The following is a 12,228-nucleotide window of genomic DNA, read 5'->3' on the forward strand; positions in this document are numbered from 1 at the left end:
AGGAAATGGTTGTTTTTGTGTCGCTGCGTTTCCCACCCCCTTTCCTCTTTTTCTCAATGCACCCCTCCTTCATTGGAGAGTTTTGCTCTGGCGCTGGTTGTAGATAGATGTTCTCTAAAGAAAAAAGTAAGGATGCATTTCCTGGAAGGCTGATTTCCCCTTCCATAGCCCCATCTTCCCTCCCTACAACTCCCAGCCAGAACTGATTCATTCTTAAACAGGAGGCTCTGTTACAGAGAATGAAATGGTCATGAGGAAAGTATTACTGACAAATGTGTAATTACATTTATGCCATAGAACGAGAAAGTCATTAGGACAGAACAAAGTTTGAAACTTTAAACATCAATATCAGTCAAATGGTAGATTCTTTCAGTGAAATACTACGGGGCAGATTTACTAAAACTGGTGCAGACAGAATCTGATGCAGCTGTGTTTAGTAACCAATCAGCTTCCAGGTTTTATTGCCAAGGTTTAACTGAAAAGCTGAGGTAAGAAGCTGATTGGTTACTGTGCACAGCTTTACCAGATTCTATGTGCACCAGTTTAAGTAAATCACCACCCCCCCCGTCCTATGTCTATTCAGGAAATACACTGTGTGCACAAGTATTAGGCAAGTTGCATTTTTGAGGATTCATTTCATTATTGAACTACAGTGCTCTCGGTCAATCTAAAATATTAATAAACCTCAAACCTAAATAGGAAAGTAAAAGTGAGGTTTTGGCTTTCTTAGAAAATCTATGTGTGCACAATTATTCAGCAACTATTAGTGAGCAGAAATATTATGCAACTAAATGAAACATGAAAATTGTTCCTATCTCACTTTTTTAATTTCATCTGTTAAAGTGAGAATAATAAGCAAAAATTCAAAAATTACAAATAAACAATTCTGACATTTCAACAAAAAAAAAAACCAAAAACAGTCTAAAGCCTTCCATTCATGGAGTCTGTCAGTTTCTTGATCCTTTTGATGAACAACCTTTTGTGCAGCAGCAACTACAGCCTCTCAGACACTGTTCAGAGAGGTGTACTGTTTTCCTTCACCATCAATCTCCCATTTAATAAGGACCCACAAGTTCGCAATCGGGTTTAGGTGAAGTGAGGAAGGGGTCCATACTAGAGATGAGCGAATTATTCAAAAATTCAGTTCGGCTGATTCGCCGAAATTCGCGGAATAAATTCGCTTCGAGCCGAATATATTCGCTGCGAATTTAACTTATAAAAAGGGTGTTTCTAGGCTTCAGAGAGCCTTTATATTAGTGCAGAACACTGTACCTTTAATTTAAATGCCCTTGGAGTCTGCTGGGGAAGAGAAATAATACTGTCAGTCAGTATGACATGCAGATGAGTGCCGTCGATCTTAGAATCCCCGCACACTTCACTCATTTGGGCAGTCACGGGGCCAAAACCAGAGTGTGGAGCCACAGTGTGGCGGTGGAGGCAGCAGCAATGGGAGGCCATACAGCACCCTATAACAAAATGGAACCCACCAGCAGTGTGAGGAGACCTGAAAGTGGCACATGGCAGAGTGTGGCGATGGAGACAGCAGCAATGGGAGGCCGTACAGGGACCCATGAGACACTCTGGACCTGGCAGCAGCATGAGGAGGCGGTACAGGGGCCCATGACAGATTACGGGCTTGGCAGCAGCATGAGGAGTCGGTACGGGGGCCCATGGCAGATTACGGGCCTGGCAGCAGCATGAGGAGGCGGTACAGGGGCCCATGGCAGAGTGGCGGAGCGTAAGCAGCTAAAATTGAAGGCCATACAGAGGCCTATGTTAAAAAGTCCCCCCAGCAGCAGCGTGGGGAGACGACTATCAAGAGTCCAATGGCAGAGTGGCGGAGCAGAAGCAGCTTCAATTGAAGGCCATACACAGGCCTAGGTTTAAAAGTCCCTCACAGTTAATTCCAATAACGAACTCTACTCCTCCGTGCAATCTACTTACGAGACCCTGGGCAGGTCTGGGTCCAATTTGTGGTAGAGACTGGTTTTGTTCAGCCATGCTTGAGCGAGTAATAACAGGTCTGTGCTGCCCTTTGGTGTCTGGCTTAATGCGCACAACAATGAACGTCCCAGCGTTTGTCAACGATTTGCCGTTAAGTGATGCAAACCCGCTGAACCACGTTCATGAGGAGCCGGTACAGGGGGCCATGAATCAGTATGGACCTGGCAGCAGCGTGAGCAGACGACAGAGGCACATGGCGCAGGGTGGCGGTGTAGGCAGCATTATTCTGAAGCCATACACAGGCCTAGGTTAAAAAGCGGAAGCCGTCAGCAGCGTGAGCAGACGACAGAGACACATGGCGCAGGGTGGCGGTGGATGCAGCAGTATTCGGAAGCCCAACACAGGCCTCGGTTAAAAAGCGGAAGCCGTCAGCAGCGTGAGCAGACGAAAGAGGCACATGGCGCAGGGTGGCGGTGGAGGCAGCAGCAATGGAAGGCCATACAGCACCCTATCACAAAATGGAACCCACCAACAGTGTAAGGAGACCTGAAAGTGGCACATGGCAGAGTCTGGCGATGAAGTCAGCAGCAATGGGAGGCCGTACAGGGACCCATGACACACTCTGGACCTGGCAGCAGCAAGAGGAGGCGGTACAGGGGCCCATGGCAGAGTGGCGAAGCGTAAGCAGCTTAAATTGAAGGCCATACAGAGGCCTATGTTAAAAAGTCCCCCCAGCAGCAGTGTGGGGAGACGACTATCAAGAGTCCAATGGCAGAGTGGCGGAGCAGAAGCAGCTTCAATTGAAGGCCATACACAGGCCTAGGTTAAAAAGTCCCCCCAGCAGCAGCGTGGGGAGACGACTATCAAGAGTCCAATGGCAGAGTGGCGGAGCGGAAGCAGCTTCAATTGAAGGCCATACACAGGCCTAGGTTAAAAAGTCCCCCCAGCAGCAGTGTGGGGAGACGACTATCAAGAGTCCAATGGCTGAGTGGCGATCCGGGAAGTCAGCGTTGTGATTGCAGATGCAATGCAGAGATTCTATGAGGTGAGGCCGTGGGTGCGAAGAAGATCATATACCGTCGTACTTCCATCCATAAGACGGAACAACCTGCGAACCGGGAGCTTTATTGCCCTGACCCGCTGAGCAGCTTCTGGGATACCCAAGAGTTTGGCTTCTGTGGGGAATATGGTTGAAAACTGAAACTTAAAGGCATGTTGACGGAAGGGCACCAGTGTCAGTGCTCCGGAGGGAATATAGCTTCAAAGCTGACACTTAAAGGTATATCGACGGTCAGAGACCACAGGAAGTGGAGCTTGCGTCTTAAATCGACTGAATGTGGCAGACGTGAAACGTCTACGGGCCGTATATGAAACGGGTTGTTCCTCTTTCTGGAATAAGTGTTGGAAATGGCCACTCTTTTTGGTGTGGCGTTTTGTCTATTTAATTCCGATAACGGACTCTACTCCTCCGTGCAATCTAGTTACGAGACCCTGGGCAGGTCTGGGTCCAATTTGTGGTAGAGACTGGTTTTGTTCAGCCATGCTTGAGCGAGTAATAACAGGTCTGTGCTGCCCTTTGGTGTCTGGCTTAATGCGCACAACACTGAACGTCCCAGCATTTGTCAACGATTTGCCGTTAAGTGATGCAAACCCGCTGAACCACGTTCATGAGGAGCCGGTACAGGGGGCCATGAATCAGTATGGACCTGGCAGCAGTGTGAGGAGACCCGAAAGTGGCACATGGCGCAGGGTGGCGGTGGAGGCAGCAGTATTCGGAAGACATACACAGGACTAGTTTAAAAAGCGGAAGCCGTCAGCAGCGTGAGCAGACGACAGAGGCACATGGCGCAGGGTGGCGGTGGAGGCAGCAGTATTCGGAAGCCATACACAGGCCTAGGTTAAAAAGCGGAAGCCGTCAGCAGCGTGAGCAGACGACAGAGGCACATGGCGCAGGGTGGCGGTGGAGGCAGCAGTATTCGGAAGCCATACACAGGCCTAGGTTTAAAACTGGAACCCAGCAGCGTGAGCAGACGACAAAGACACACATGGCAGAGGATGGATCTGGCAGCAGTATGAGAAGGCGGTACAGGGGCCCGTGGCACAGTGTGGTGATGGGGGCTACAGCAACTGGATGCCAGAAAGTGGCCGATAGGGCTATATACTGCATGGAATTATAAAGTTGTAAAGACAGCGGCCTATAAGGCTATACACACTATAACAATCATGACTTGATTGACCATTGGCCTATAAGGCTATACACAGCATGAATATCATGACTTATTCTGAGAGTGGTTTGGAAGGCTATATACAAAAAGTAATTCATGAGCTGTCCGGACAGCGGACAATAAGTACATATATACAAATCAATTCATCAGCTGTCCAGCCAGCGGCCTCAAAGGCGACACATATAGAAAGCAATTCATGAGCTGTTCAGACAGCGGCCTCTAAGGCGACAGATATACAAAGCAATTCCCGAGGTGTTCAGGGAGCGGCCTGAACGGCTAGGTTATTACTAAATATATTTTTGTGGCCAAACATCGGCCTATAAATAGATGTCTACACAGTGACAAAAAATTATGTCGCCAGACAGCGGCCCCTAAGGCGACAGATATACAAAGCAATTCCCGCGAGCGCACAGGGCCCACAGTGTCTGAGGATGGACGTTGGCGCAGAAAGGCAGAGACCAACTGACTACATAGGTGGTTTTTATAGTACTTTATTTTGGCCTCCCTCTCAGCAGGTGTGAAAAAGGCCACCATTTTTGAACGGTAGCGAGGGTCCAACAAGGTGGACAGCCAAAAGTCATCCCTCTGTCTGATGGTTATTCTTCGGCTGTCGCTACGCAAGCAACCGAGCATGCTATGGGCCATTTGTGCCAAGGAATGCGAGGGACTCCCTGCCTCCATCTCCACAGCATACTGCCACGGTGCGTCTGGGTCCTCTGTCTCCTCCTCCTCCTCTACCAGATGCTCCTGCTCTTCCACTCCTGTCCGCTGAGTGGAAAAACCACCCATTTCACTCAATAATTCCTGAGCACCAATGTCCTCCTCTACCTCCTCCTCTTCTTCCTGTCCTGCCCCCACAGGGGTCATGTGGCGTTGAGATCTGTGCGCCATGTCTACCGCACCCTGACCAGCCATTGTTAACAGCATTTGTTCCAGGACGTGCAACAGAGGAATGACGTCGTTCATCCCATAGTCCTGCCAACTCACGAATAGCGTGGCCTCCTCAAAGGGCCTGAGCAAGCGGCAGGTGTCACGCATGAGCTGCCAATGGCTGACATCTAAGTTACACAGGGGAGTACCTTTATCCGCTTGTAACATCAGGAAATCGGTGATGGCCTTTCGCTGTTCGTAAAGGCGGTCTAACATATGTAGGGTTGAATTCCACCTTGTTGCAACGTTGCAGATCAGGCGATGCTGTGGAATTCCGTTCTGCCGCTGCAGCTCAAGGAGGGTGTGCTTTGCGGTGTAGGAATGGCTGAAATGCATGCAAAGTTTACGTGACATTTTAAGGATGTCTTGCAGTGGGATGGTGGATTTTAGGAACCGCTTGACAACCAGATTGAACACGTGAGCCATGCATGGCGCATGGCACAACCTTCCTTGACGCAGAGCAGACACCATATGCTTTCCGTTGTCGGTCAACATGGTTCCGATTTTGAGTTTGCGCGGAGACAGCCATCTGTCGATTTCTCTGTTCATTACACTCAGAAGTTCCTCCCCTGTGTGACTACGTTCGCCAAGGCATACCAGGTGCAGCACAGCGTGACACCGTTGCGCCCTGCACATGTGATATGCCGGTCGGGTATTGGGACTTGGCACGGGGGTGGCGGCTGAGGACACGGCGGAAGAAGAGGTGGTAGAGGCGGACATCTTTTGTGGACCAAGGACGTGCAAACGTGGAGGCAAAAGCGGCGTGACCTGTCCAAGTTGCTGGTGCGGCTGTGCCGGCACCACGTTCACCCAGTGGGCCGTAAATGACATGTACTGTCCCTGACCGTAGTTACAGCTCCACACGTCGGCGCTGCCGTGCACTTTGGCAGAGACCGACATGCTCAAAGACTGGCCCACCATCTCTTCTACATGTGAATGCAGGGCTGGCACTGCCTTTTTGGCGAAGAAATGCCGGCTTGGCACTCTCCACCGCGGCTCGGCACAAGCCATCATTTCTCGGAAAGGTGCTGAGTCCACCACTTGGAAAGGGAGGGACTGCAGCACCAGCAACTTGGACAGGAGGACGTTCAGCTTCTGCACCGTCGGGTGCGTGCTCGCAAACTGTTGTCTCTTGGAAACGGATTCCAAGAAAGACTGCTGACGGAATCCGTGAAGAGGAGTAGCAGGAGAAGGAGCATCTGAACGAGCGGAAGATGCCAACGAGCGACAACTCCCCTCAGCAGAGGTGTTGGAGCCTTGACTGGCTGATAGAGGGCGATTGACGTCGGGTGACGGAGCAAGTAACGGAGCGGGTGATGGAGCGGGGGCTGGGGCAGGCAGAACCGCCGTATCTTTATCACGGTTTTCCCAGGCCACCGAATGGCGACGCTGCATATGCTGACGCAACGCTGTAGTCCCAACATTGGCCCCCTGGCCACGCTTGACTTTCTGGCCACATAGTCGACATATGGCTACGTTTACTTCCTCGGGCGGCTTGACGAAAAATTGCCACACCGCCGAGTAGGAAACTTTGCCCCCGCTACTCCTCACTGGCTGACTGCTACTTCCTCCGTGCACACCGGCACCACTACTGGCCGTGGTGGTAGGCTGCAGTGGAGCTGGTGCTCTACTCCGTGGCCGTTTGCCTCCACTGACACTGCTGCGACCCTGCTGCCTCCTGGGCAACCCACCGACTGTTTTGCTCGCTGGCAAGCTGGCACCCTCTTCTCCTGATGATGCGGAAGCAATAGCCTGATGACGACGAGGCTGCCAAGTGCGATCAGCCTCATCATCATCAATTAGGGTCTCCGCGTCACTACTAGCCCCCTCGGCTGCGTGTGGGTCAGGAGACAGACCTGTCTCTAGACCGGCTACCGAGCCACTCTCCTCGCCAGTACTTCTTCGCCTGGCTGCTGAAGAGGCGGATGTCTCCCCCCGTTCCTGACCGCCCTCTGTTAGCTCTTCCTCACTGTACAGTGGGGCTGAGCCCACAGCATGCGATACTTCGCTTGGTGAGGGAACACCAAAGGACAGGGGCAGGTCGAGGACACGTGATTTCAGTGGGCTTGCTCCCGGGCCATGCCAACTAACGGTTGTGTCTGACGTACCCACCGACCGTTGGCTGTAGGTGTCAGAGGTGACCTGGGAAGAGGAAGACGACCGAGTCAACCAATCGATGACGGCAGGGTTGTCGGTGGAGACACGACCGCTGGATGACACCGGGAGCACTGGCCTCTGGCTGCGACTAGTGCTGCCTCGACCCCTTCCTCTGCTGCCACGTCTGCTCGCTCCTGAAACATTGCCTCCTCTGCCACTCCTCTGCGTGTTGTCTGACATACTCTTTAATTCAATAAGCACCCCAAAAATAAAAATGGATTTAACTCTTTGAACGTACAATAGTAGTTGTGAAGCAGAAAGTCAGTTTATTTAGCACAATCGGTCAATTGCAGCTTGCCGTTGGCTGGAAACTGTACGTTTAGGTCACTGGAATGCACTAATCACCCAAAAAATATTACCGCCAGCCGGCGTGTAAATGGATTTAACTCTTTGAACGTACAATAGTGGTTGTGAAGCAGAAAGTCAGTTTATTTAGCACAATCGGTCAATTGCAGCTTGCCGTTGGCTGTAAACTGTACGTTTATGTCACTGGAATGCACTAATCACCCAAAAAATATTACCGCCAGCCGGCGTGTAAATGGATTTAACTCTTTGAACGTACAATAGTGGTTGTGAAGCAGAAAGTCAGTTTATTTAGCACAATCGGTCAATTGCAGCTTGCCGTTGGCTGGAAACTGTACGTTTATGTCACTGGAATGCACTAATCACCCAAAAAATATTACCGCCACCCGGCGTGTAAATGGATCTAACTCTTTGAACGTACAATAGTGGTTGTGAAGCAGAAAGTCAGTTTATTTAGCACAATCGGTCAATTGCAGCTTGCCGTTGGCTGTAAACTGTACGTTTATGTCACTGCAATGCACTAATCACCCAAAAAATATTACCGCCAGCCGGCGTGTAAATGGATTTAACTCTTTGAACGTACAATAGTGGTTGTGAAGCAGAAAGTCAGTTTATTGTACACAATCGGTCAATTGCAGCTTGCCGTTGGCTGGAAACTGTACGTTTCTGTCACTGGAATGCACTAATCACCCAAAAAATATTACCGCCAGCCGGCGTGTAAATGGATTTAACTCTTTGAACGTACAATAGTGGTTGTGAAGCAGAAAGTCCGTTTATTTAGCACAATCGGTCAATTGCAGCTTGCCGTTGGCTGGAAACTGTACGTTTATGTCACTGGAATGCACTAATCACCCAAAAAATATTACCGCCACCCGGCGTGTAAATGGATCTAACTCTTTGAACGTACAATAGTGGTTGTGAAGCAGAAAGTCAGTTTATTTAGCACAATCGGTCAATTGCAGCTTGCCGTTGGCTGGAAACTGTACGTTTATGTCACTGGAATGCACTAATCACCCAAAAAATATTACCGCCACCCGGCGTGTATATGGATTTAACTCTTTGAACGTACAATAGTGGTTGTGAAGCAGAAAGTCAGTTTATTTAGCACAATCGGTCAATTGCAGCTTGCCGTTGGCTGGAAACTGTACGTTTATGTCACTGGAATGCACTAATCACCCAAAAAATATTACCGCCACCCGGCGTGTAAATGGATCTAACTCTTTGAACGTACAATAGTGGTTGTGAAGCAGAAAGTCAGTTCATTGTACACAATCGGTCAATTGCAGCTTGCCGTTGGCTGGAAACTATACGTTTCTGTCACTGGAATGCACTAATCACCCAAAAAATATTACCGCCACCCGGCGTGTAAATGGATTTAACTCTTTGAACGTACAATAGTGGTTGTGAAGCAGAAAGTCAGTTTATTTAGCACAATCGGTCAATTGCAGCTTGCCGTTGGCTGGAAACTGTACGTTTATGTCACTGGAATGCACTAATCACCCAAAAAATATTACCGCCACCCGGCGTGTAAATGGATCTAACTCTTTGAACGTACAATAGTGGTTGTGAAGCAGAAAGTCAGTTTATTTAGCACAATCGGTCAATTGCAGCTTGCCGTTGGCTGGAAACTGTACGTTTGTGTCACTGGAATGCACTAAACACCCAAAAAATATTACCGCCAGCCGGCGTGTAAATGGATTTAACTCTTTGAACGTACAATAGTGGTTGTGAAGCAGAAAGTCAGTTTATTTTGCACAATCGGCAAACTGCAGCACCAACTGTGCACGACAGCCACCAAAAAAAAAAAGGGTGTATGTCACTTTAAATTTTCGATTCTTTGATAGCTGTGGCCCTAAGTAACGAATCTGTGTCCCTGAGTAACGATTCTGTGTCCCTGAGTAACGATTCTGTGTCCCTGAGTAACGATTCTGTGGCCCTAAAGTCTCTGTGGCCCTAACTCTGTCCCTTAATACAGACAGGTCTGTCTCTCTTGAATGACCGGAGGCTAATGGAGAATTCTAAGATGGCCGCGATTTATAGTGCTGGCTGGCTGCTGATTGGCTAATGCGATCACATGTCATGAATGCATTATGGGTCAGCGCGCCTTGTCTGCGCGCCTTCCCAGAGATCCCCGCCCCATCTTCTCTGTCCATTTTCTCCGTGGCCACACATGTCGCTGCCATTTTTGGGAAAATTTGATTCGTGCATCCGAAGTTTGCTAATCTTCGGATTCGTCGCGAATAGAATTTTTCCAAATCTTCGGAACGAATTCCACTTCGTCATGTTCGATTCGCTCATCTCTAGTCCATACCATTATTCTTTCATCTTTATGGCCTTTACTGGCTAGCCATGCAATGGAGTACTTCGAGGCATGCAATGGAGCATTGTCCTGCATCAATATCATGGTTTTCTAGAAAGATGCATACTTTTTCCTGTACCATTGCTTGAAGAAAGTTTTTTCTAAAAACTGGCAGTAGGTTTGGGAGTTGATTTTGAGTCCATCTTCAACCCGAAAAGTTCCTACGAGATCATCTTTAATAATACCAGCCAATACCAGTACCCCACCTCCACCTTGCTGGCGTCTGAGTCAAAGTGGAGCCCTGTGCCCGTCACTGATCCAACCACAGGCCCATCCTTCTGGTCCATCAAGAGTTACTCTCTCTCATTAGTCCATAAAACCTTTGAAAAATCTGTCTTCAGATATTTCTTAGCCCAGTCTTCACGTTTCAACTTATGTCTTGTTCAGTGATGGTCGGGTTTCAGCCTACCTTACCTTGGCCATGTCTCTGAGCACTGAACACCTTGTACTTCTGGGCACTCCAGGTATGTTGCAGTTCTTGAATATGACAGCACTGGAAGATAATGGGTTCCTGGTATTTTCACGTTTGATTCTTCTCAAATTTTTGGCAGTTAATTTGCATCTTTTTTTCTCAACACGTTTCTTGCAACCCTGTTGACTATTTGCAACAACACGTTTTATGGTTCTGTGATCATGCCACAACATCTTAGCAATTTCAAGAGTACTGCATTCCTCTGAAAGACATTTTACAATTTTTTACTTTTCACAGTCTGTTAAGTCTCTTTTTTTGGGTATTTTGCCTGAGGAAAAAAAGATGCCTAATAATTATGCACACCTTGATATAGGGTGTTGATCTCCTTAGACCACACCCTCCCTCATTACACAAATACACATCACCTGATATGCTTAAATGCAATAGGCATGCAAGTTTATACAGCTTGGAGTTGGACAATATGCTTAAAAATGATGATTTGGTGCACACAGTGTATTGCACCTGTTCTGTATTCTGTAATTTCCCCCCCACAGGTGGATTTTTTAAAATAAATTCTTTATTTTCAAACTCCAGTAGAGCCAAGCAGATGGTTACATAAAAAGAAAACATCACAGACTGATATGCAAAACAGACATCTTCTATTCCAAGTATAGATAAAGCTCAAAGGTTCTGAGATATTCACACTTATTGGAATTCTGAGTATGGGCAGGATAATACAAACATGTCTTTTAATGAGATTTCTGCTCTAACTCTCAATATGTTTCGGTTCTCTGAGGAGGGGACAGGATTATTATATTATTATTATTATTATACAGTATTTATAAAGCGCCAATGGTTCGCTCAGCGCTGTACATTACAAAGGGGGACAGAACATGTGACAGAACAATACCAATACAATGCAAAACATGAGGGGATTGAGGGCCCTGCTCTTTCGAGTTTACAATCTAGGAGGGATAGGATAGGCAAAAGAAGAAGAGAGAAGAAAGAGAAAGAAAAAAGTGTAACTTTTACAGATTTCCCTTCAGTCTGTCACTTCATAGGGGTCCGGGTCCTTATAAAGGAACTACGGGGTCCAGATTTTAAAATGTTTTTCCGGTTTGCTCCCTGACGTCAGCCGTCAGTTATTCTATCAGCTGTCGCTCCAGCCATTGTGCAATAGTAGGTGGAGAGGAATTCTTCAACATGGCTGATATACATGCCTTAGCTGCGTTAAGCAGATGTTTTAGGAGAGTTTTTATAGTGCTTAATGGACATCAAGGTGACATGGAGTAAACATGCCGCCAGATCCTCCGCAAGAGACACATTCGTCACCTTATGTATTGCTGTGGGCACTGCAGTCTAAAACTCCTGAAGGTCAGGGCAGGACCAGAATATGTGGAGTAGAGTACCTTCCTCCTGATTGCATCTCCAGCAAAGAGAGGATATTCAGGGATCAATTTTATGTAGGAGTTGGGGAGTCCTGTACCATCGTGACACTATTTTATAGACATTCTTTTGGAATGTTTTAGCAATAGATGCCTTATGTGCAAATAGAAGTATCCTTTCTTTGTGGGGTTGGGAAGAAACTCTCCGTAGATCGCCCTCCCATTTCCACAAAAAGGTATGATCGCATTATTGTACATCTGAGATCAGCATTGATTAGGACAGGGCCAAAGTGTGGCACAGGGGGGCGCTATCCTGGCAAAGCTTTTCCAGAGGGGTGAGAGAGCAAAGAGCTTGGATAGGGTGGAATATCACCAGTATCTGTTTGCATCTAAAGAAATCTAGCTCTGATCCGTATACGGCCTGAAGTGCTACCTTGGAAGTCGGTTTGTTGTGGTCTGAGAAGTGAGTCACCCAAAAGAGACCACGGGTCACAAGAGTTTGGAGCTGAGAGT

General features: G+C 48.0%; 1 protein-coding gene across 1 annotated transcript in view; it reads left to right on the forward strand.

Annotated features, from left to right (window-relative positions):
- Window positions 1-12,228, forward strand: part of IFT140 (intraflagellar transport 140) — a 168,298-nt gene that overhangs the window by 100,925 nt on the left and 55,145 nt on the right. The gene's annotated exons all lie outside the window — the stretch shown is intronic.

The sequence above is a fragment of the Staurois parvus genome, unplaced genomic scaffold, assembly GCF_062004578.1.
Source record: "Staurois parvus isolate SC_StPar_1 unplaced genomic scaffold, SC_StPar_1.0 ptg000018l, whole genome shotgun sequence".
Classification (NCBI taxonomy): Eukaryota; Metazoa; Chordata; class Amphibia; order Anura; family Ranidae; genus Staurois; species Staurois parvus.